The sequence below is a fragment of the Amphiura filiformis genome, chromosome 3 (assembly GCF_039555335.1).
Source record: "Amphiura filiformis chromosome 3, Afil_fr2py, whole genome shotgun sequence".
Lineage (NCBI taxonomy): Eukaryota > Metazoa > Echinodermata > Ophiuroidea > Amphilepidida > Amphiuridae > Amphiura > Amphiura filiformis.
The window spans coordinates 85,153,208-85,180,902 of record NC_092630.1 but is presented as its reverse complement, the minus strand read 5'-3'; positions in this window follow the sequence as shown (position 1 = coordinate 85,180,902).

Sequence of the window (27,695 nt, the reverse complement as noted above, 5' to 3'; positions counted from 1 at the left end):
TATATATTTTTGCATGCACCACTAAATTTTCTATAGAGAGTATAACAAAGGATTTAATGTATTCTATTCATGTATCCTACTTGAACATGTTGAATGGAATAAATTATGGTTTGTTATGAAACACGCATGGAGTTACTAGGATACAGTAAACAAAAATATATAGGGCTAAAATGACTTACTAAAATGGTTTAAAAACACTTGGTATGTAGATATATTTTATAAGTTCAGGACATGAGGTGATGAACATATTTGTTTACTTCATAAATTTGCAAGAAAAAAAAGAAGAGGGGTACTGATGAAAATCAGGATATTATTCCCCCTTAAGGACCTGAATGGCATTCTAATAAAAAGAGCCAGACGTGATGGTAGTCGATTTGGGAGCATGAGCATTTTGCACACTGTTTCTGGTACTATATTTGTGCACACGTAAAGCTCTGGTCAAATTTGATCAAGTCTTTACTGGGTTTGGAAACTGAAGGATTTGGTGCCGGTGGAGTGGTTTACCCCGGTGTTTGCCTTCTGGTAGTCTAGTAGCATATGTGATGCGATCAAGCCAAATCAGTCGGAACTCGGAAATATTGATTCTGAGATATAGCCAAACAAAGGGGATATTTCCTTTTGTTTCCTATTGTTTTGGAAACTCTTTAACTATTCATATCTTTGGAACTGGTTGTTCAATTTCAATGCGGTTTTCTGCTAAATGCAGCTTTGTAAATGTTTTTCAATATCCTATAAGAAACTGAAAATTTAATATTTCCGAGTTCCGACTGATTTTGCTTGATCGCATCACATATGTTTCGGGACCAGGGATGTTCCATTCATGTCTGTCCCTGTGCTTATGTTCTGGCTCTTGGATATGCTGGGTTAGTCCTGACGTTGCTCCAGCTTTGGCCTCAGATACCTGAATCCACGTGTTTTGTTATAAAAGTCTTCCCATTTTCTATATTTTTTAATTAATTAATTAATGAATGAATTGATTAATTAATTATACGGTACATGGAATCCTTATTGAAAACGAATCTGATAACTTTGTTTTGAGCTATTTGCAGTCGTTCACTAATCTGTTTATGTGTGCCAGTATACCATGAACAAATTGGACAATCAAACAAACAAAAAACAAGAGCAGAGCATAAAAGTTTCTTGAACTTGATATTTGGATCAAGAAACTTTGTGGTTCATTATATTATTAGCATGAAAGTTCATCTGTGTTGGTAGACTTCATAATTGGAAATTTAAAAATTAAGACGTACCTCAAATTTTCGGTCACAACTTTGACCTTCATCTGGAGACTGGCAACCGCGACGGGGCCGTTACAAGTTACCCAGAGTGTACGACCGGGTTTTGGGGTCAAGTGTCCAAAAGGTCACTGACCCCAAACTTGGGTTGCCAGTCTCCAGATGAAGGTCAAAGTTGTGACCGAAAACTTGAGGTACGTCTTAATTTTGTGTTGAGATCATAAGTTTAAATTTCCAATTATTCATTATATATGTTAAGAAATGAGGTACATTCTAGCGGAAACACTTTTCTTATCATAAATAACGTACCGCTTGTCTTGAGTTACTGAAATTCCATTGTAGTAACTGAATTCCTTGCCCCTATAATATACATAACTTTACCAGTGTGTTATTATTTTTTGAGAAAAATGCAAAAATAGTCACAAATTTATCAAGGGGTGTAGTACTACCTTAACAGAAGGGGTAACATGAATTGTTTGCCCTTCACACTCGATGGTGTAATTGTGCCAATTCTTCAATTTACGATTTGTTGCAAAAAGAATGAGCTCTGTTTTACCCAAGAGTTTGTTATCAATGAGCCATTGTGTACAACTCAATGCAACATGCAATGGAGCAACTCTTGAATATGCATCGCCTTGGATCATCGAACAAGATTCATTAAGACATATGTTGTGCTCAGAAGTTGGAAATAAGTAGCATAATTTTTTTTTTTTTTTTTTTCTGGAGTTTTCAACACACCAATTCATGAATTTTAGGACATCGGCCCACGGAAAATTGATGAAATCGCGTCTGCCAAAAAAAAAGTGTAGTGGAAATGTAACATCACATATACAAGCCTATTTACATAATTTCATATGACCTTACACAAGTAATCATGCTTAAATATAAAACTATAGAGGTCATTGATATACACCATCAATTTAGTACCTGTGGCAAAAAGTCACAACAAACATTCCTCCCATTTCTGCGTAATTAAAAAATTCCTCGATCCCTTAACACAAGAAATAAATTACATCTTTACCATACATTTATAACGAAAAAAATCTGGCAGAATGTATAAAAAGTTTTTCCCTACAAAACCAACTAAATGTTGGAACCAAATAATTCAAATCATGCCTTCATTGGTATCTTCATCTTCGTAGAAATATATTAATGAGATCGTAATTTCCAAATCATGACATATTAACGAAACCCATGACTGTATGAAGTCTTATGTTCAATTTAAAGAGTTCAGTATTAATGTCTAATATTGTAGAAAAGATGCTTGAGCCTTTTAAAAATGATTGCCGATGAGAAATCGTTGCGACAGCTTTTAATGTCTGCAATCATGAATCAACCGTAAGTATAATAGCTTATAATGAGATTTGCTATTGTGTTTCCCTGGTTCAAGGTTGTTCGTGCTTTACGCAAAATTCTTTTGATGGTGCATAATTATATGAATTCATTAATTATATTGGCATTCATCAATATGATCGATGTACCTGTTATTATCACAGAATTTCACATTATATCTGCATCATACACAGTCACCTGTCTCTCTCAAACTACCTGTAGTCATCTTCAAATCACAAATTGAATTCTCTCTTCATCAAAGGCCCAGATTAGCGCTTTCTTTTATTCGAAGTTCTATAATCTACCACATTGAATCAATAATGTAAAATATGGCATCAGGAAATAAACCATTCTTAGCATTTTTTCTTGAGAGTGGAAAACATCGTTACGTTGTAAAGGAGTTTCATATTTTGTGGGAAAGACGGCTTTTTGGTAAGAGCTGTGAAAGATATTGCTTCTTGCCAAATATACGATTGTTTTCAATTCTCCATCACTGCTTTCAAATGACAACAACTGGATAGATTTAGAATAGGCTTAAGCGGGTTCTTGAACTTACAAAAATATTTCCTTGTTAAGAACGTGCTATCCTTTGTTTTCGTTAAGGTATACTCTTCTACCTATATTGATATGGTACGTGCAATAAGAACGAATGTTTAGTTTAGAGGAATAAACAGCCAATGAATAGTTTACATAATAATTATTATTTCAAGACCAAATTTCATCTTGTTGAATTTTAATCCTTTAACACGAAATATATTTAAATGGTCAGTTGCAATACTAAAGTGACACTTTATTTTTATCCATCCGTGGAGAGTGTCTGCACCCCTGAGTATTTGGAAAAAATGAAAATAAATTCCCCCCCGATTCGGTGCACTGTACGAGGGATGATTGCATTTATTCTGTTTTGTTTGTATAAATGACCTAATATCTGCAGAAATAAAGGTTGAAATATTTTTGAAATATTTCACATAATTATAACAGTAACAGTAAAAAGAACTAATGTGAAAAAAAAAATCCTATAGTGAAAATCTTTTATACCAGCAGCCAACCCATTGAGGCAGTGCACTAGCCCTGTTTAAGAAAGTACAGTAAGCCAAAAAATTAAGGTACCAGTTGTGTTCACCCCTGTATATCCTAAATAAAGACAAATATGTCAATTTAAAACAAGTACCCAATACATGTACTCTTTAGCTCTAATTTAAGACCTTACTTGTTGAAATTGGTTGAGAATTAAAGAAACAGTGATCTAAAACCTAATGAAGAAACGAAATCAAAAGTTGCACTTTTGTGTTCTAATCAATGAAAGCACGACGCTAGTTTTAACGTGCTAATCAATGGAAGCGCAGCGCTAGTTCTCTTGTTCACGAACGCTTTGTGTACAAATCAATAGGGCATTTAATGCAGCAAACTGCAACTTTTACATTGGTATCTTCCTTGGGTTTTGGGATCGCCGTGTCTTTGCATTCACGATTGACTAGTTTGCATGTGGTATGCGCTATTTACCTTAAATCTTGTTTGCATCTTTACAAGTGGTAGGCACTTGTATAATGACATTAGAACATCAGAAAACGAGTAACAAATAGTAAGCATATACAGTAAGCCAAAAAATTAAGGTAACAGTTATATTCACCTCCTGTATATCCTAAACAAAGACAGATATGTCATAATTGGAGCCATCAGCCACTAGCTGCATCTTTTAGCTCGAATTTAAGACCTCATTCGTTGAAATTTTTCAAGAAATAATGCGATAGATTTGGATGAATGCAATCTATTTAATGAAAGGTAAAACTAACAAGACATGTAATTATTGTTAGTGCGCTTAATAAAATCATGCTTTCATTGTTGTTGTTTTGTGTTGTTTTAATTTGATTTCGAACCATTCTAGTTGTAAAAACATGCTTTCTTCAGCACAAAAATAAATGAATTTTTTCAAATAAAAAAAAAAACTATTGCATGATGCCGAGCTACAAAACTGAATTAAAGTTAAACATTGATGTTTCTAAACTTTAAATAATTGCAATTCTAATTAATTACACATCCAATGCAACACACAAGAAAGAAAAAGCAGCTTCTTTTAGATCAAAACATAAAAGTACCTATTTTATTTGTACAGTGCAATTTCATTGGTAAATTTTTCATTCTATGATTAATTTCCTTTGCATAATGAAATTAGAGAGTGCTGAACAGCATAATATTTTCGCAGCTGTCGTCATGAAAGAATTAGTTTATGCCATGAATTGTTATACTTTATACACTCGCCAGCGATATGCGATAGTTTGGCAATGCAACGTGATTCGTTGCTACTAATCGCTCATCGCTCTGGATTACTTCGAAAATTATGAAACCTCTATTTCGTAAATGCTTGATATTAGGCAGTGTTTTTAGCGCCAAAAGTGCAGAATCTAATGTGAAAATATATATAGTTATGAATTCGGCAGTGACGAAAATCGCTGTTTTAATAAACGACGTTTGAACATTTTGATACAATTAAAGCGGCTCAGTTGAAATTATCATAGAGGTAAATTTGCAGTACTTATTTACAACGACTTTATGTTCTAAAACAAATTAGTATAGCCCATGAAAACGGGTATTTACAGCTATTCGGCTTGATGACAAATCTAAAAAGTCCCAACCACTGCGCATAATGTTGTATGCGGGGTCGAATACGAATTCATGTTTAATGTTATTACTATTATTATTGCACAGCCGCCATCGGCGCTGTGCATTGTTTTTACCGCGTTCTTCTTTCTTTCTTCTTCTTCTTCTGTCAACATCATAAACAGCCATCGTAGCCACATGCTTTCAGGCATGTTGATCATACTTGGTCAGTAGAACCGTTTGGTGGTGCCACAGATGCCACATGATCAACTTCCGGTCAAATGTCATCCATTTCCGGTCAATGGCCAAAACTTGGATTTTCACTAAAAATGCTACTCCTCCCACATATTACATAGCACCGTGACGTCACTTACACACATGCATCATCTATAGCCAGTGTCTAAAAGTTGTTAACAGAATTGGGATCAAAGGTCATTAAGGGGTCACTTCCGGTAAAAGTCTGACAAATTTGTAAAAAATATTCAAAAAAATCACTGTCTTTACAAATTACATAGCAGAGAGTCGCCATTAGCACACATGCATCGCTACAAGCTAGGGTCTTTAGGATGCCTACAGTTTTGGGGTCAAAGGTCATTAAGGGGTTACTTCCGGTTAAAAACCAAAATTATCAAAAAAGTTTAAAATTTTTTATCTCAAAATGTAAACAGACCAGAGTAATATAATCATCATAAATGAATCAGTGTTACCTAATGTATGTATAGTATTTTTATTTTGGGGGTCAAAGGTTATTAAGGGGTCACTTCCTGTTTTTAGCTAAATAACTTTAAGAATTTTTATCTCAACAACTGAACATAATAGAATTTTTTAATTTAAATTGGAACAATGCATTTTGTCGGTGTACATAAGGTTTTTTTATTGAGGTCAAAGGTCATTAAGGGGGTCAAAAGGTCAATCATAAATTTAAAAAAAAATTAAAATCCATGTATAAGTTCCGATTAAGCTGAGATTCACCAGGAATATTCCTTATGACATCCTAAGCACTATGTAATATTTTTGCGGGGTCAAAGGTAATTCAGGTATCACATCCGGTTCTCACAGATTCATTTGTCACTGCTGGCTGTGCATCCTCGCGGTCGCAGGCGAACGCAATCAGATCTCGTTATTATTATTATTATTATTATTATTATTATTATTATTATTATTATTATTATTATTATTATTATTATTATTATTATACTTAGTTATAAAATAATATAACCCCAATAAATATATGATTATAATAATATCAATACTAATACTTTGGAATTCAATTATCAGTAAGATTTTCATTCTTATATTACTTTTTAAAGAAAAAAACCCTAAAATATTGCTTATACTAACTTAAAATACTTCATCAAATGTAAAACAACCCCTTAGCACAATCGGTAGTGAATCACACTTTTATACTTAAGGTCCCTGGTTCGGATCCCGGTAGGAAAATTAAGAAAAGTGACTTGTACGCAACTAAGCAATTAAGCTGGATAATTTGTATTCACTGTAAAATAGAGAGCCAGGCAATAGATTACTATTTATGACTTTTTGTCTCATTGGGTTTAGGTGGAATCTAATAAGAAGTCATTCAATTGCTTCCTAAAGTATTGACAAAAATTACTGGATGGTGGACCCCTTAAAGCGTCAAATCATAATAATAATAATGATAAAGTAAATGCTTTCTTAGGTGTCAGGAGTTGTCCTCGAGGCGACCCCAAAAGAGAGTATTGGAATCTTGTTGGTAGACTCTTCCTGTGTGAATAACAACAATAATACCAGTATATCCGAATCGGTGGAAAATACATATAGATGTAGTAAATTGCAATGAAAATAAAGACACTTTCTGCATTCTACAGACGAAATGCCTCTGAGAAAATCGTCATTTTGGAATACTTAACAAATTATCAACAATACTCAACATTTTGAAGACCATGGGTAAGATGTAACAAACGTTTAAACCAATAATGTTATTACGATATTATACTATGCAGAAACAATCGATGGGACAGTCCGGTTGTCTATTTGTTTGATGGTCATGCACTCTTTCAAATCAAAGTAATTCTCTACTTGTTCCGTACCTCCAGTGTTATTCCTTAAATGGGCCATGTGTGTATCTTATGCCTGATGATGTCGTGAGAAATCATTACAATTACTCATTTAAGATGTTCATCATGCCTGTTTCCATGGTTACTAAATTAACTCGTGTGCCTTTTCTCGGTACTACCTAAATTAGTTTGAAGAGAACCCTTGATGTATGAATAATGCGAGGTAATCAATTTTCCTGACAGAGGGTATTTGGTGCTTTGTTCCCAGACAGTCAACTGCAAAGTACAAAAATAGGCATTGTGTTAAAGCCTTTGAACTCAACGATTTCAACTGTGAATTTTGTTCGTTTAACTAAAAACGAAGGTAAATTACTCACGTTTTAGTGACGTTTCACCACTAGTGTGGGAAAGCATGTTGGAAGCTTCCCAATCCAAAAGCTGCTCAATATTGCGTGCTGAGATTGTTGGCACTTTAGAATCGGCAAAATTGCCCTCCTCAAACATCGGCAAAGATTGGCGCATCGCGATCAATCAACTCCAGAAAGAGGATTCTTTCATGGTCCTGGCGACCGATATAGGTAGGGCCACTGTTGTAAATGTAAATATCAAGAAATATGTGCATTTACTTTAGCGACTTCAAGGCTTGTGAAAAATTAGACAGGGATCATCTTCAAAACACAAAAGAGAGTTGGTTTCCATCTTACAGAGACTTTAAAGAGAGTATAAAATCAAGAAAGCAGACAAACAATTTCTGTATCCCGCCTCTGAAAATGTTTCGAGAATTTATGGTAATCTAAAAAATTCATAAAGATGGAACCTCGTTGCGACCCATTGTGGACTTTATAAGCTCTATCAGATACAACGTTCCAAAGTCCCTAGCTTTATTCTGAGCCCCAGTATTGGCCAATCTAAGCACCACATTCTGTAAAAGTCCTCGGAAGATATAAAATCTTTACAGAGGATGATTCGCACGATTTTGTGGGCTGTTTACCAGTGCTCCCACCGACCTCACTCTTCATGCAGTCCGTACTTCCCACGGTCGCCTATTTTAGCTACTCTGGTGATGTTTACTGCCATTTGTTCGGCATGGCTATGGGTAGTCCCCTCAGCCTCCTCGCGTGTAATATATTCATGGAGTGGCTGGAACAGAAAGCCATTTCCACGGCCCTGTAGCCTGCCGCCCGCGTCTTTGGAAAAGATACAAAACATTTAAATTCAGTCGACCCCACCATCAGCCTAATAAGTGATGTTCTCCAATCAATAATTATTGTCTAGGTGTATTATGTCTGAAGGAACAGAATAGGCTTGTTGTTATAAATTCACTAACCAATCTGTTAATCATAAATAATAAATGATAAAAATACAATGATCCGATCCTGTACCTATTTACTTTTTTAACACAAGCAATAAGTATACAAATTATTATGCATAAAAGCAGCCAGAACCATTTAAATTATGCGTTTACCGAGTTTCTTCATGTTGGGTGCTGTCGTACTTACCAAATCATGACACATTAATAAACCCCATTTGATGAATGCATGACGTCTCATGGTGTTGTTCAAATCAAGGAGCTTAGTAGTAATGTTAAATATAATGGAAAAATTACTTTCAATTGATTGCCGATTAGAAATTGTTGCGACGGCTTTCAATGTCTGTAATCATGAATCAAAGTATAAAGCGATTTACAACTGTGTTTCCCTGGTCGTTCGTGCGTTATGAAAAATTCTTTTGATGTTTTGATGGTGTATGATTATGCGAATTCATTAATTACTTTGGCATTCATCAATATGATCGATGTACCTGTTATAACACAACATTTATATTATATCTGCATCATACACAGTCACCTGCCTCTCTCAATCTACCTGTTACAGTCATCTTCAAATCAATCGTAAATTGAATTCTCTCTTCATTAAAGGTACATATTAGCGCTTTCTTTCATCCAAAATTCTACAATCTACCAAATTGAATCGATAATGTCAAATATGATAGCAGGGAATAAATCATTTCGTGTATTTTTTCTTCAGAGTGGAGAACATCGTTACGTTGTAAAGGCGTCTCATATTTCGTGGAAGATGGATTTGTGATAAGAGCTGTGAGAGATATTGCTTCTAGCCAATTATACGATTATTTTCAATTTTCCATCACTGCTTTCAACTAAAAACAACTGCATACTTGTGGTTGGAAACTATTCTTAAAGTATCTTGAATCCAGCACTTTTTGGCAACAAATTACGAATATGGGTTAAATGCGGGCGAAACGCACGAAAAATTTTGCCATATTGAAGCTAAACTGATGAAATATGGTGTAAAAGTGGAATAAATTCGCGCGAAGCGCACAAAATTTTGCCATTTTGGGGGCTAAAATGGCCAAATATGAGGTTAATTTGGTCAAAAGCCCAAACAGGCGTCAACATAGGGGGATGATTGTATGGACCATCCCCCTCTATGAAAATATTGGGGGGATTTATCCCCCCGATCTACGCCTATGATTGGGTTAAGCAATAATATGCTACCAATGAAATTCTCCCTAAAATCTTTATTGGACGTAAAAATGTAAGTAGTAGATGCATTTGTTTACTAGTTAATATGTCGCTCTATGTGATTTTCAATTCAATGCATCTACAGTAGAAGTTGAAAGGACATACTTAACCACTCAAAATGCAACAGGAACTCTGTGTTACCATTGGTCGTGCATTTGTATTCAGAACAAAATAAGCCCTCGAAATTTGCTTGTCAATGTGCATAAGTAATCATAAGTAAATTGATAGAGGTATTCAAAGACAACGAAGGTAGTAAAATGTCATTATTCACATCAGTACTCGAAATTTACTTAATGCCATACTAAAATATGACCTGTTCAATGGTTTCTGGGACAAAGAAGGTCACGAAATTATCATGTTTTAATTTGACATTACGTGAATAAATATCACTGATGTAAATAATGACATTATTGCTATTGATTATCACATGATGTTTTGATCCCAAATGTATGAAACAAACAATGGGATTGAACAGATTTCCTTCCGGGATACTGAAGACATGGCAATAGGATTTTACTGCAACTGTCAACTCATGGGTTACGTTCATTTAAATTTATGCTGCGGCATAAACATTGAGATCATGACAACGGTATCCTAAAATCCTGTCCATAAAAATGAACCAAAAATTGCACACGGGATTACTTTAATACTCTACTCTAAACACTCGTCAATAACCAAACAGTTGACAAACTGACACAACAGCAAAATGCACTGTCATGGAACAGCTTCCTGGACCACATTCACAGCCCAATAATTGGCACCCAACAAAAGAAATCTGTGAGTAAGTGGAATAGTGTGGAACAAGACCTGTTTCTTGAAGAAAGTGTGTAAAAAGCAGAAGCAGCCCATTCCACACTTACTCTTTGGAAATTATCACCTGTGTAAGGATCTTTGTACGCATTCTCACAGATTTCTTATGCTGGGTGCCAATTATTCGCCTGTTAATGTGGTCCAGGAAGCTGTTCCGTGTCAGTGCATTTTGCTGTTGTGTCAGTTAGACAGCTGCTTGGTTACCGACATGTGTTTACCCATAGACATACCACCTAGACCTATTACTGCCCATCCTTTACCACAGCGGGAGGTGAAGCCCCGTATCCAAGGTGATATTGACGGATTGACGGGGTTACTAGGCGCGGAGAAATATCGCATACATGTTTGACGCGCTCGTTTGCGTGATTACTGCGCCGTTATCGCCGCGTCAAATGCAACATGTTCCATAGACGCGAACATGTCTGCTTGTTTGCGTCCGGGTATGAGTCCTTGTCAAATTCGTTGCTAAGCAGTGTCGGCTTCACTACGCGAGTAAAAGTCATTGGTCTAGGTTCTCGTTTGTCTGGGTGTTTACCGACACCTCGCGCCTTTCACTCTATGTTTTCACGCACGACTCCGCGCGCGACTCCTCGCGCGTTTCTGTGCTCTCCTCTTCCTTTGTTTTCCGGCACGCAAAAGGTCATCACTTGACAAAGGTCTATGACCGAAAATTCGTGTTTAATTTTGCTACGCAAATAAATCTATACAAATGTGGTTTGACACCAAATATTTCTGCTCTTGGACTCTTTTACTTATCATTATTCAAACCTACGCAGCCACTACTTTTTCACTATCTTATGTGTTTAGAGTAGAGTATTGAAGTAATCCTGTGTGTAATTTTGGTTAATTTCTATGGACAGGATTTTAAGATATGACCATGTGAAAATTATAAGTTCCTTTTTGATACCAGTTTAGCAACATTTTAAAGATATTAGGCTACATACCGGATACCTGAATGACCTCTGAACCCAATTCTTTGTACACATTTTAGACATTTAATAGCTATAGATGATGCATGCGTGCATGAGAGATGGTTCTAACAACAATTGCCAGCATTTATGAATCGGTGGAAAATGTATTATATGTCGCAAGTGTATTTTACATTTTATTGCAATTTACCACATCTATAACAGATGTGGTAAATTGCAATTCTCTTTGAAATGCCTTTGAGAAGATATGACTACGAACGCTGTCGAGGAAGAAGTTTTAAGACAAATAAATCCCTCAAGATTTCCTGTCCCTAAAAGTAGAACGGAAGCCAACTACTTTAAAGCCATTAAATAATGTTATCAAGAGAAAAAAATACTGGTACAGCCTGGTAGACATTCTTCTTCTATTGGAAAACAGACATTCAATTCCCTTTCATACAGTGACTCCGTATATCATGAATTATTTTATATGAGCCATGTTTATCTTATGTTTAATTTTAATGTCGGGAATAATGATTATAACTACTCATTCAAGATGGTCATTCATGGTTACCGAATTTAATCGTGCTACCAAATTACTACTTCGTTTGAAGAGAACGATGAGGCAATGAACTCTGCTGACAGAAGGTTTCTTTGCTTTTTTTTTTTATTACAAGGTCATACTTTAATACTAAAGTGATTTGAATAATGTAAGACGATTTTACACCTTTGTTAATTGCTTTGGTTTAATATCAGGAACAATGTCGTCAATGTGAGGCAGATCTGTTGTATAAAAGACATTCTTGAAGTTAACCGTAAGAAAACAAATACATACATTGCATTTTGAATTGAGTAGTTGGGTGATATAGGTGCGTGTGTGTTCTGTGTATGATAAATAGAAACATATCCACTGGCACACGCCAGAAGAAGTTCTTCTTATCGTAATGTCTGAATGGAATGAAACGGGTTTCCCAGCAATTCGCTAACCAAATAGCAATGCGCCCTACCTTTATGTAAGTTAAACTTCTTTTCTACTTAATCTTAACATATAACTAAAGAACTCAATATCATATAAATTGTTCTATTAGCTGATATTGTGAACTCCTCATTAAATTTATAGCGCTTAGTGAGTACTAAAAACACCTCATTGAAAACGCAATTGATCATAGATGAGAATTTGTAGCGTCAGCTTTTAACGTATAAACTATGAATCAACTGCTAGTATAATATGGTTTAAACTTGTGTTCAAGGTCGTTCGTGCGTCATGAAAATTTCTTTAATCGCCTTTGATTTTTGTGTGTATGATTATGTGAATCCAGTAATCTTATTATCATTCATCATTCATTCACCCATTTCTAACGTTAGCTATATACAGTAAGCCAAAAATTTAAGGTACCAGTTATGTTCACCTCCTGTATATCCTAAACAAAGACAGATATGTCATAATTGGAACCAGCAGCCAATAGCCGCATCTTTTAGCTCGAATTTAAGACCTCATTCGTTGAAATTGTTCAAGAAATAAAGTCACGGCGATCCCAAAACCCAAGGAAGATACCAATTTAAAAGTTGCAGTTTGCTGTATTAAATGCCCTATTGATTTGTACACAAAGTGTTCGTGAACAAGAGAACTAGCGCTGCGCTTCCATTGATTAACACGTTAAAACTAGCGTCGTGCTTTCATTGATTAGAACACAAAAGTGCAACTTTTGATTTCTTTTCTTTAGGATATACAGGGGTGAACATAACTGGTACCTTAATTCTTTGGCTCACGGTAGTTTATAGTAATAAGGGAAAGCACCTTATAATCATGCAAGAGTTTTATGAGTATTGACGTTTCTGTGGAAACCCCATGTGATTACTTTTATTGCATAATATGGAAAAACCTGTGGCTAAAATAATATGAATGTGGCAGAATGGCCTATTATTAGAGGCAAATTATATATAGAAAGTTATAGGTTTTCTAATGTATACAATGTGTAAAATATGTGGCTTCAAAGAAAGGTAACCTGTAAGCCAGTTATCTTGCATAGCCAATAATGTGCTATTTAATCCAGCAATATAATTTTTCTGTCAACTTGTTGAAGTTTGGTTTATGAAACAACACAGCTGGCAATGTAAGTGGCGTTGTGGAGCAAAATATCTCTATATTTAAGATATGTAAAAACATCCAAATTGACAAACTGCCCAAAACTGCCTCCTTTTGACATGGCACGTCACAAATATTCTAAAAAAGATGTTTAGGAATTACAGGATCTCTGAAAGTCCCTTCAATTCATCTGCTTTAATAGTACGCGCATTTTCATATTCTAATATCAGGTGGAGTATTCACTACAGGTTAATGTTTAACATCAATTCATTCAAAAAACAATAGAACATTTGGAATTTCATTATTTGGTTTTGAATTCTTCTCCCTAATATCAGTATAATCAGCTTGTTTATCACTCTCATAACAGGACCCTGTAAAGTCGGGTGATTACGACAACATGTATTCAACTAATTATGTGTTCAACTGATGATGATGTTGTTGTTTCTACCATGTCACAGACACCTACTGATAATGTGTGCAATAGTAATCATGTTAAGTCATCTACTGATAATATGTGCAATAATGTTTGTTCATGTGTTTGATATTTTTCCCCCTGTTACTGAAGCTGAGGTTCAAAAAATCATATCCAAAATCCCCAACAAAACTAGTTCTTTCGATCCGCTTCCCACGTGGTTGTTGAAGGAATTATTTATTTTTATTTTACAAATTCGGCTAAAATACATCAAAAAGCAAAGTAAAATTACGCAATACATACAAAAGGAAACAAAAGTAAAATAGACCCAATGGGCTAGCCAGGAAGAGTCAGAAGCATCAAGACACTGTCACCAAAAGGTGTGACTCCTCCAACCCATTGGGGCAATTACATAAAAGATATACTATTGCACTGTTTAAACACATTGTGTGTACATCCACATCACAAGGATGCACCGCCAGCCACCACACGTATCTCCCCACCCACCAGCCAGGAACAAAAACCAGACCCATGCCACGTGGAGGCCACTCCAAATCATCCCCAAGCCACATTGCCTACATGAAGGAATACAGAAAACATTCCCAAACCAGGCAACCCGGGGAATGTACTGACATCATTGCCCCTTTTGATGTTTCACTAATAAATAACTCTTTCATTGTTGGGTCTTTCCCCTCCATCCTACGTGATGCAGTTATTTCGCCTCTCATCAAGAAATCCACCCTCAATCCGGACGTGTTAAAACATTACCGTCTAGTGTCTAATCTTCCTACACTTGGTAAAATTATTGAATACCCAGCTGTTTCAAGGTTCAATGATCATCTTCAGTCCGAAAACCTTTCTGAAGAATTCCAATCTGCTTACAAGCCAGCCCATAGTACTGAGACTGCCCTTTTGCGGGTTTAAAAGAATGATATTGTTAATGAACTAGGTAGTGGTAGAATTGTTTTGTTAGATATGTCTGCAGCCTTCGATACCATCGATCATAACTTTTTGTAAATAGACTTCAAAATGAATATGGTATCGAGGGTTGTGTGGTGTCATTTGGTTTGGTTCTTATCTCATAGACAGTAATAGTAAAATTTGTGTCTCAGGTAGTTACTCTTTTGTACATAAGCTTAAATATGGCGTTCCACAAGGATCAGTCGCAGATCCACCGATCTTCACCTCTTACTCTAAGCCTGTTACCAGCATTTTTAAGCGCTTCAGTTTTGCATGCATATCATATCTATGCTGACGACACCCAGCTGTATGTGAGCTATGATCCTAAGGTGTCCGGTGATATGGAAGCCGCGCAAGCTCGCTTAACAAAAATTGCATTGCTGAGGTTAAAGCGTGGATGTTGAAAAACAAACTTAGGCTGAACGATTCTAAGACAGAGTTCTTTATTATTTCGTCTCAAAAACAAAGAAAGTCCATTCAGCGCGTTGACCTGAAGATTGGTGAATCTGCGATAGCTCCTGTGCCTTCTATTAAGAACTTAGGTGTCACATTTGATCCTTGTCTCAAAATGGATTCACAGGTTTCTTCACTTTGTCGTACTGTTAATTTTCATTTGCGCAATATCTCACGTATTCGTCGTTTTATAGATCAAAATACATATGCACACGCAGTACGATATCTTGTTCTCTCTCGGCTGGATTATGGCAACTCTTTGTTAGGTGGCATTTCAGCTTTCAATGCACAGCGGCTGCAAAGGCTTCAAAATCGTGCGACACGCTTGATTTACTGTGTTGATAGGCACACGAGCACTTCGCCGTTATTGCGAAAACTTCACTGGTTGACAGTCCAACAGAGAATAGACTTCAAGCTCCTACTGTATGTGTACAATTGTGTGTATAAATTAGCACCTATGTATCTCCAAGACCTTCTTCGTAGTTATAAGCCTGGTCGAGCTGGCCTTAGATCATCTAAAGATACTTTGCGCCTTGAAGTCCCATCTACTAAACGCGTCATTAGCGATAGCGCTTTCTGTGTTCTTGGACCCAAGCTTTGGAATCAGCTTCCCATTAAGATCCGTCAGGCTTCCAGCGTAAAATTATTCAAAAAGATATTAAGAGGACTTGTCCAGGAAATTCGACTTTTGGGTGGCAACGGCCAAAAATAGATTTTCCTTATAAGTTGAGTGGTAAGAGGCCTTTGTCTCATATAAACACTGGTGGTTTTATTTTGACAATTTATATCTTGTTGCCATAGTAACGGACATTTTTTCCATTATTAGCCAATTTAACCAATTGTCACACTTTCGAGCAGTAAAATACCCTGTTATTAGAGTAACTGTACCTCACACATAAAATTTATCAATATTTTCTTATAATTTTCCCGATATAGATGGAAGGCTTAGTAGCAAATACATTGCATAACAAATTACAATGGGTCAAGAATTGGGCTATACCATTTATTTAAAATAGGGGTGTTTTTGATAATTTTGAATATTCCCATTTAGACCTAACTTCTGGGCTTCATATCCCGTATGGTAACGCTTCATTTGATTTGTCATTTTAGGGTTGACTTGATGGGACATTGTTATATTGAAAATGGAAGAAATTAGTTTGGGGAAAATCATGTGGTAAACGGGGTGTTGCCAGAAAATGTTGCATACTTTCAATTTTGTAAATGGATTTAGGTGCATCATAAAGCTGATTCTCGCATATAATACTTGTATAAAATTGTACTATTATCGTGTACAATAGTTTAGTGTACTTTGTATAATGTATTTATATAAAAAAAATAGCAGAGTTGCCATTCCGCATGTAAGTGTTGCCATTTTTGGCAAAAAATGTACTACACCTGTAAAAAGTTAAACGCGTGCTTGCAACACTGATGATGTTCATGATGAACTAATAATAAACCGTACTTTGATATTGACTTGTCATGAATAGCTGCATACAACTAAAATTGACATTATTATAATAATATTTGGATTGTATTTACAATATCTACAGTTGAAAGTTCTATATTCAGTTTCTCATAGGCTTAATCCCCCCTTGAAATATGTGTAAAAATTCCGATCTTCTTTGCTCGTTTTGAGGCCTTTTGGGCACCTTTTGAGAAATTTTATGACAACCAGTCGATTGCAAATCGATAAAAGTTTAACATTGATTCAATGTATGGGTAGCCTGAAGTTCCACCTCGTTTTCCAGGTACGAGGCACTAAACAGTGCCCTCACTGTTTTTGATATGCTCTCAAGACTATTTCGCGGACCTATTTTCTCGATAATTATAAAAATGCGACTTTTTTGGCGACTCAAATTCATGCATAGGCTTTACACTTTATTTGAGATATAATTTGCTACTCTCTCTGATTATTTGTCTAAAGGGCAGCCCAAATACGTCAAAAAGTTTTTGTATTTTACCGGAACTCATTAGGGTTACACAAATGACGCATTGATTTAATGGTGTGCTCCCTTCAAGGGTAGGCTACCGAATGTTCATAAAACTTTTGTTATTATTATGTTCTTGAAATATAAAATGTTTTGAGTAAAACACTCAAGGTTTGAGTGCTCTGTGACATTAGCCCTATTAAATTTAAATGGTGAATTCTGAAAATGTGCACATTTTCAATATTTTGACCATCTATTTAGATTTGCATTAAATACCAATTATCCAATTATCTACCTTTAGTTTTTGACCGTTTATCTACTAAAAACCGCTTTAACCCTATAGCTAGAACTACGAAAAACAACCCCCTCTCCTAACATTTTTATCCGTCATAAAAACACATGTGCCTGCGCCCAAACGACCTAAGCTAGTCGTAGATCCATCCTTTGCGCTCATTTTAGTGATAAAATGTTCTTACCTGGGTAGAACCTGGGTAGAATCGATCGTCAAAGATGACTATAAAGGGGGGATTGGTGAGGCACCCATTGGTTTGTACAGTAAAATCAATGATTTTCATTTCGCGAATAGTGTGTATTTTCCTTTTATATTGAGGAGAATATTCACTGAAAATTAAATTTGTGTAGAATTTTTAGCCCAAAATCAATTTTTCCTACCGTATATACTTTTGTATGGGCAGAATTTCCCAAATTTTCATGGGCACCCTCACATTATGACATCATAGCAACATTGTGTGGGGAATATTTGTACTTATTTTGGTATTACTGGGTAGAGGAGACCCATAGCTATACATTGGTACCAAATATAATGGTATCAAAAATTAGGGGGTTACATTATTTCTTTTGGTAAATTAAAATGATTTTTTTCTCCCGAATTCAATTAATGAATTAATAATAATAATAATAATAATAATAATAATAATAATATAAAACACTTAAAATGCAATTTTCCAATTTTTTAAAATAGAAACACTGCTTTTTTGGAGAAATTGTTATTCATTAATATTTTATAAATTGTCAAATGCTACCAAAATACTTTGTTATGCAAAATTGTTCTCTACTAGTAAGATTATCCCTGAACTAATTTTTCTTGAACTAAAAATGAATGATTAAAACCAAAATACCATAGAAACACTGTATTTTCAGCATTTTGATATTTCTGTAATCTCATATTTATATTTGCAATACATTAGGCTTACGATCTCCAATAATTTTAATTTTCCCAATGCTAATATTACAAATGAAGGCAAAATAGACAAATAAGAGATTGTAAAAATAGGGAAATTTCTAGAAACACTATGAGCATACAGATGATTTCCCCAAACCATTTTTTCTATAAATTCTTAAAGCATACTTTAATCTTCCAGGAAACAAAAGTTTGTTGAATTAGAAGCGTTGGCATGATACTTACAACCGTTTCCACCATACAGGTTTTATGTACTTTTCAAAATAATAAAAAACACCCCTCTTAGAAAAAGTGGTATCTCCCAAATCAAAAGGCCCTCAGTTCCCATTTAGGTCCTGAAACACAGACAAGACCTTGACCTAAATTTTACCCTCACCAACTTTAATGAACCCGCTCTAACTTTTTTTCTAGAATGATATCGAATTGACAGAAAATTTTACACATAATTTTGCCAAAATCACTCAATTTAAGGGGAAAAGAACAATTAGCCGTTTCCATGGCAACAAGAAGCTGGTGTCACTATAAATGTTATTTTGATACATCACCCTAAAGTATCATTGATTGACACAATATGAAGAAAATTGGTGATTTTGCGTTTTGCCACAAATTTGAAAAATAAGTCTATTTTCCTGGACAAGTCCTCTTAAAAACTCATCTTTTCCCCAAAGAGTAGCTTTCTTTGCATATAATATTTTAAAATGTTTTTGCTTTGGTGTAATAATGATTGTAATTTATGCTTGATTCGGTAATATTGAATTGATGCTTTTATTTTTGTGTAATTTTACTATTACATTTGCATTGTATTTCAGATTATTCTGTATATTCTCTCGTGTTTTTAAATTGTGTATTTTAGTATTTATCTTGTAAAGCGCCTCGATCTATTGAAGAGGCGCTATATAAATGAGCAAATAATAATATATATAATAATAATAATAATAATAATAATAATAATAATAATAATAATAATAATAATAATAATAATAATAATAATAATAATAATAATAATAATAATAATAATAATAATAATAATAATAATAATAATAATAATAATAATAATAATAGGGGAAAGCGTGACTTAAGGGGTCGAGCTGTATTGTTTCAAATATCTCCGAAATGAGAGAAATTTGCCATGTTTGATGTGAATTTTGCCTAGCAATATTGATCATAGGTTCAAAATTGATGGTACATATCAATGACCAAACTCTCTAGTTTTATATTTGAGCCTGATCACTTGTGTAAGGTCTTAGGAAATTATGTAAACAGGCGTGTATATTTGATGTTACATTATTGCTCACGCACTTTCTAGTGGCAACGAAGATTTCATGAATTGACTTTGCATCGATTTCGCCAGAAGTTCGCCTTAATATGTTGCACACTCTATATAAATAATTACGGTACTTACTTTCAACTTGAGGGTAAGGCATGTGTCTTAATTGGTATCGTTTGTGCACACAATTCATCGTAATTTTGCAACTTATGGAAACGCCTATTTCTTATTGCAATTTTGAAAAATGTCCCACTTTTTTAACGAAAAAGACTTCTACACCCATTCCGTTAGCGAAGAAACCCAAATTTGTGTGTATTTAGTAAATGCATCCTATTCAAAACGTCCACTTTAGTGCTGAGTTTTGCCTTTATATGTCATATCTACAGAATTGATGTTATGGAATTTTTTAGCATAAATTAATTGATTTTATTTTTTTTTACTCACCGCCTTGCCTCGAAATTTCACACATAAGAAGGCCAAACACAAGCGTTGCACAGTGGTTACTATGTTTCTTCCGATTGGTGTCTTGAATTAGTATAAATCCACATTTTCCTGGTAACAGTCCATTGCAATACTTCATAACTAAAAACATGTGTCACTCTGAGCAGCTCTGGATTCAGTGTAGATATTTCTATATCATCATTTCAAGGGGTCTCAATGTAGGTTGTCAATATACGCTTAATGTATAAAACCGAACTTAGTCTCTGGCCGCGATACTGCCCAGATCATTTTTCTACTGCCAAAATATGTTCTAAAAGCCTTCTAAACATTGATCGCTTCGGCTAACGACTAAAATTTACAGGGACCGGCTTATTCTATACACTGTTCAATAGCCTTATTGTGATCTGGGGCTAGCATTTTTTCATAAATATCGCTTTCAGCCTCTATTGGACTATAAACCATTCGATAAAGTAGGCGGGGCATACATCGGAAAAAACGACAACCAATTTTTTATATTCCAACATATATAATTATTTCTAGAGTAATTTAGTGAGAGTTATTAGTAGAATTTAGTGTCGAGTTATTAGTAGAATTAGAGTTAGACCCGAATGGGGTAGGCCTATTTGGGGGTAGCCCGGGGTAGGTGTGCGTGTGTGAGTATTAAGGGTTGCAAGGTGGAATGTGTGCATAGGTGAGGAGTTGGAAGTCAGAATTGGGATTCAGAGAGTCAGGGGTTAGATAAGGTTTGGGGCTAGGTTTAGGTTTAGGATTAAAACTTAGGTTACAGGTTAAGGCGACGTTTAGGGTTATGGTTGGGGTTAGGTTTAGGATATATTTGTGTCTTATCATTAATTGTGAACAAAAAGAAAGAAAGAAAAACAATAAAAGATGCATTTCAGCATATACCTTCATATTACATAAATGTTTCATTCAGTCAAACATTTTACCTCAATCACCCTAAGAAAATAATACCACAAGGCAAGAGCAAAAATTAGGAAAATGTACATTTTTCGGCAGGCATAATTGATGACGTTTTAACGTGAAATGTGTACAATATTTCAAAACCAAATTGTTTTTGTATAGGACAACGGATCAAGTTTTAATATGCCACAAATGGCCATATTAAAAGATAAGCGCACCCTAAAACAAGCAACCCGCCCTACACACCATCACATGTTACGCCACACTACAGTGTGGGCCAAAAACAACTTTACCCAATTTAAAACGTTCATATCTCAAAATTAAAAAGTCTGCTTCAAATTGTTTTCACATATTCGTAAAAAACATCTTCTTAAGAGTATTTGGTGAAAAAACTATTTAAAAATGTATTCAAAATAAAAACGTGACGCTAGTTTGAAATCAAAGGGTCAAAATTAACTTTGTCCACGCGAATGCCTACTAGATGTCGCGTCGCATCGCTTGCAATAGCGAGGTCGATAGAGAATGAGAAAGACTCGGTGTACGCACAAATTTGTTCAGCAATTTTATATAACACAATCAAATAAATCAAACATAAACTATTTAAATGTCAAGCTACGATATTTCGTCATGATATGCAGCTTTCATGCTGCAAAGATATAAAACAATGCTCTTCAAATATGCGCAAATCAATTGTAACCTCAGACCTCATTTCTTTGTCATTAAGAAATTTTATCTACAAGAAAGTTAGAAGTTATTGCACTTATTGCGTTCTAGGTAGGCCTATTTTCGACAAATTGTTGCGTCGACAACTGATTCTGGGGTTAACTGCAAGTTCCCTTTGAAGCGCTGCAATATTTGCAGCTGAACGGTCAGTTCTTTGACGTCCGCTCCGTGCTTTGCATATTCATCACTTCCGAGGTGGTGAAAGTTTTCGTAGTAGAGTTATGGTAGGTTTCGGCGGGACTATTGCGTTCGGGAAACGATTCCGAAATTGACGCTGCACTTCCAAAAAGCTTTCTGTTCTTAATTATACCTCTGCCATAAAAGTCCTCTGTTGTGTTGCGAATTGCCTTATCTTGATACCTTGCAAACCTATTTAGAAATAAGCCACGCAGTCACAAAATTCACGAAGGCCTATTTTAAATTCAAGAATTACGCCAGATGAAACCTTTGTAATTGTGTAATTTTTGTGCTAATTATTGGTCAATGACAGGAGTGAAATTCGAGTACATGACAAGTAAATGGGGTTAAAATCGATTGTATTTCTTTTATGCATGTAAAACAATCATAACTTTTCAAAGACAAGCCAAACGTGCTTACCAAGTACATGTATGCCTAACGCATTATGTATGCCTTACTCTTAGCAATCGGGCACATCCCATTAAATTACGTGTGGACAAAGTCATTTTGACCCTCGGACGTAAAACTAGCGCCATTTTATTAATTTAGCTTCTTTTGCTTTCATTTGTTCATCACATACTTTTAGAAAGATATACATTTAGAATATGTAACAATATCATGAATAGCTCTTCTACAATGCGAGCAACCACCCTCTGAAATTGGGTAAAGTTGTTTTTGGCCCACACTGTATAGGCCTACATGCTACCACACAGAGAATGCTGCAGTATTTTAAAACGTAGTTTATAAACTCTGCAAAGTAAATCACAACTCGCCAATACTATATTCCACAAATATGGACATTAATGTATTCGGATCACTGAGGTGTGTCCAATTTAAACATTGGAACTGATTTCTATAAAGCTTAACAATATCAATTGTTATACCTTTACGGTTAAGCTCGGTTGGTTTATTCAAGGATGAGACATGGGACAGCTTTAAGGTGATAGAGGCACAGGTGTGTAGTTCGATTCCAAAACCACTAACTACCATTCATACCCATCACCTGTTTTTACCTGTATTATCATTCGAATTGCCCGTGGTACCTTATACGATGTCAGTATTTTATATTGATGATGAGGTTGACATGAGTGACATTATATGTGACCGTACAGCACGAATGAGCCGTAAATTCCCTAAATTGTATTCTGAGTTACAGCGTAAAATGTGTACGAATGTCGTATTCAATGTCGTTGAAGGAGCAAAGTTTAACAAACTATAACCCCGCTTCTAGGTATCGTTTGAAGTCAAATGATATACCATTTTAAAGCTTATGATGTATATTTGTTGAACATGAAATAAAACAAAATTGACCGGGGGAGGAATTTACGGCTCATTCGCCGTGAACGGTCACATATTGTATACCCTCTGTTGCTTTAGACTTGACCAAGTCTTTTGACATGGTTAGAACAGTAAAATTAATTTGCAGAGAAAATTCATGATGTAGGCTGTATATGCCTAAGCCTAAATTACTAAGTTATAAGAGGTGTGCGACATATTATCATTATCATTATCAAGATATCATAGGCCTATTATTTTGTATTTAACATAGGCCCTACTTTACAGTTAACATGGTACTTTATGAAGTAGTATTAATGAATCATCAAAAATTCAAAATTAAATTCATGTAGGGCACCAGAGACAAATTTGTTCGATCTTTAGATCGACCGTCGATGCTGCTTCGATGCTTGTTATTAATGATTTATCAACTAATTATTCAGAATTAACGCTAAATTTATATTGGTCAATATTACTACAGGTGCATATTATTAGTTTATCCCAATAAACAATAGTCAATTAATTGATTTCATAAATAATAAGGATCGACCAAGCATCGCTAATTTGTTTCTATCGCCTAGGCCTATATACCAAAATTATTAACTTCAAAATCTTTTTTGGTCCTACATGTATGTAATCTAACAGTATGGAAAATGGTGCCAGGTGCAATGCTAGCCATTTACATGTAAACATTAAAGAAACCACCATGAGTTAATATCAGCACATTTATATTTTTTGCAAGCTGGATTTGACCAGGGATATGAGACAACACAAGGGGGGGCATATAAAGCAATTATTGAATAGGCCTATATTGTATGCTTTCCCACATGTGACTTATAGAACCAAAGCCTTGGGCCAAGGCTACTATAATTGCTTTAAGCAATGCATTATGTAAAGCCACAAAATTTATTATTCAAGGTCTGACCGTCTGTTAATGACCTGGCAACAAACACGCCCACGGTACAAATAGTTGTAGCTTGTAAACATGGTAAAAGATACTGTTTATCGCAAAAACATTAAAAATGATACTTTAAGGTATTGTTTTGTTAATTTTTGTATGGCACATCATACATACACATGTGCTGAGGTCAAAAAGGTATCAATTTTGTTTTTGACCCCTGACTCACCTGTCATTCAAAACAACCCCTTAAATGCTCTCTCTATTCATCAATTAAATTACTGCGTTAATACAGATGGACATGATTGCCGCTTTACCACAATTACATTATGCGTCTATTACCGGCTCAACTGGCTCTATGAAACTACGATTGTTTTAGTGATTGCCCGTAGGGGATCATTTTCAGAGAGGTTTAAGGAAACCAACTGAAAGTTCTATGACTTCTTTCTTTCTTTCTTTCTTTCTTTCTTTCTTTCTTTCTTTCTTTCTTTCTTTCTTTCTTTCTTTCTTTCTTTCTTTCTTTCTTTCTTTCTTTCTTTCTTTCTTTCTTTCTTTCTTTCTTTCTTTCTTTCTTTCTTTCTTTCTTTCTTTCTTTTCTTTCTTTCTTTCTTTCTTTCTTTCTTTCTTTCTTTCTTTCTTTTTTCTTTCTTTCTTTCTTTCTTTCTTTCTTTCTTTCTTTCCCATAAAAACACCCTTTTTCATTAGGTCAACAGATAACGCAATTCAATGTTTATAGCGAGGCGAATGTGGTAAATCGGTTGAAAATGCACGATTTTTGACCAAAATGTAGGTTTTAAAAGTCAAAACCTCAAGGTCATCCGGGTCAAAGGTCAGGTCAAATTTAAAGTTGCTCCATTTGGGCTGTAAATCGGGGATAATGATCCCTGACACTTGGGGAGTATGAAACCGCAAAGGTTACCTGTGGTCAAATTCAAAGTTGCTCCGATTGGCCTGTAACTCCGGGGGAAATGATCCCTGACACTTGGGAAGTATAATCCGGAAGGGTCATCCCAGGTCAAAGGGTCAGGACAAATCTGAAGTTGCTTCGATCGGTGACAACAAATCTCATGACCGGAGGAACATTTTAACACATTTGCAGGGGTCAAATACCGTTAAAACACCAACACTCACCCGCTACTATAACCACAGTTTGGTATACCAGAACGAAATTCAAATTGAACGATATTTTGGCTAAACGAATTAATCTACAAGTAATATTTGGTTCATAAACATTATGTAGCCAGAGGTTTCCAGTGGTACAAAAATCTCAATGTTTTTATTGAGAAAATTGGGGGGTGGTGGGGGGGGGGGGGGGGGGGGGGGGGTTAGCTGTGGATCAAGAAATGCCCTTGGCATTATTCTGTATCATTGGAGTTTGGGTTATGTAATGAAGATTTGATAACTAAAGTACAATATCCTTGTTGGTTCAAATAAACTGAGCTCAAAAAGAAACTTTTTTCAAAAGGTCATATCTTAAAATCCTGTACATCAAAATGAACACAAATTACGCACAGGTTTACTTCAATACTCTGCTCTAAACACATGTCGGTAACCAAGCAGTTATCCAACTAACACAACAGCAAAATGCACTGACATGAAATAGCTTCCTATGCCACATTTACAGCCCGATAATTGGCACCCAGTACATAAAATCTGAGAGAATGATTACAAGATCCTTGCACAGGTGATAATTCCCAAAGAGTAAGTGCCATAGTAAGGAACAAGACCTGTTTCTTGAAGAATGTGCGTAAAAAGCAGAACGCAGCACCGTTTTATCATCTATGCAAGGATCATGTATGCATTCTTACAGATTTCTTGTGCTGGGTGCCAAATAGTGGGCTGTGAAAGTGGCCCGGGAAGCTGTTCCGTGTCAGTGCATTTTGCTGTTTGCTGTCAGTTGAACAATTGCTTGGTTACTGATATGTCCTTTGAGTGGAGTATTAAAGTAATCCTGTGTGTAATTTTGGTTCATTTTGATGGTCAGGATTTTAAGATATGACCCTGTGGTTCACAAGCATTTACAAAATGTTCACAAAATTATAAGTTTCTTTTTGAGCTCAGTTTATTTGTTTTTGTTTAAATATGTGTGCCATTTTTAGTACACAACTTTATATAACTCGAACGTCAAATTAATGGATTAACATACACGTATGAGCGTATTTTGGTTTTCCCTTTTTTTAAATAGTTTTTAGAATTCCCTCAGTTTGACCTGGCAATATTAACACGGATCAAAAAAACGTTTTCTATTGAGTATTAGTTATTTTGCATTCTCATTTAGGGGCAACTACAGACTTGTTAGTGGATGTAGAATATTCGTTGTGACATGTCTAAAAATAATAAAACCGAATCTAAGAATTATATTAATATTTAGTAAAAAATTAGTATCGAAATGTGTAGGGTCTTCAGAAAGCAAAAATCAGCTCAAAATTACGTATTTTTCTGAATTGTGAGTATTATTGATAGGTTCTATTTGAATGACAGGTCTTATTAGTAAGCCTAAGTTTGAATGACAGGTCCTTGATTGACAGATGCCATTGATCAGCGCCCAAGTTTCATCAAGAATTCTAAGCAATTAATATGCTTCTAAATTTGGCATTTCGTGATCTTTCATTTATACCAAAACTTATGGTAAATCTTACTCCCCGATGTAGATATCAAATTTTTGATTTGGACGAATTGCACCAAACTGAGATTAATGAATTTGACAACTAGTACAAATTAGGTTGGTTTACTACATAGTACGATGGAACCCCAATTTTTCTATATTAAATGTAATACCGCCGGATTTTCTATATTTTAATGTCTTATGTTGCTATGACGTGTTAAGGTGAAATATTAGGGATTGGGTGCTAAAAAGCAATTTCTGGAATTTCTCTTATGATATTACTTTTACATTCAGCTTTCTTTTACTTATTATTTGATACAAATCGCACATTGCGTTCAAAAGTTGCGGGTGAAAAACTTTCAACAGATGACGCAACAAACTGTCAGAATGAGCCGTTATCTTATATAACATAATGCATTATATTTCTTAATGTGAGTGCGACCTTGCGAAATTGCACACAAAGTAATGGTAAAGATTTAAAAGATTAAATTTATTTTATTTCATATCATGGCCAACAGGTTAATTGCATGAGATATTACAACTATTAAAAAACAAAAAAACAAAAAAACAAAAAAAACCCACAAAAACAAACATCAAAATGACATGTAAAATAATCATGAAATTTCCGCGAAAATGGTAAATTTGCATTTTTCGTTGTTGGGGGAAATTGGAGGAGAGGGCACAAGACTGACTCCTATGCTCCATCTCCTTATCATCTATCTTATCATCCATCTCCTTATCATCTATCCTTATCATCTATCTTATGGCGCCACCACTGATGTTATTATACTTACATGTATCCAGAACCCTTACGGAGATATGAATACGATCTTGCGTTTCCCGCACTTAAACCAATCTAGGTCAGTTGATATTATTCTAAGAGGCTG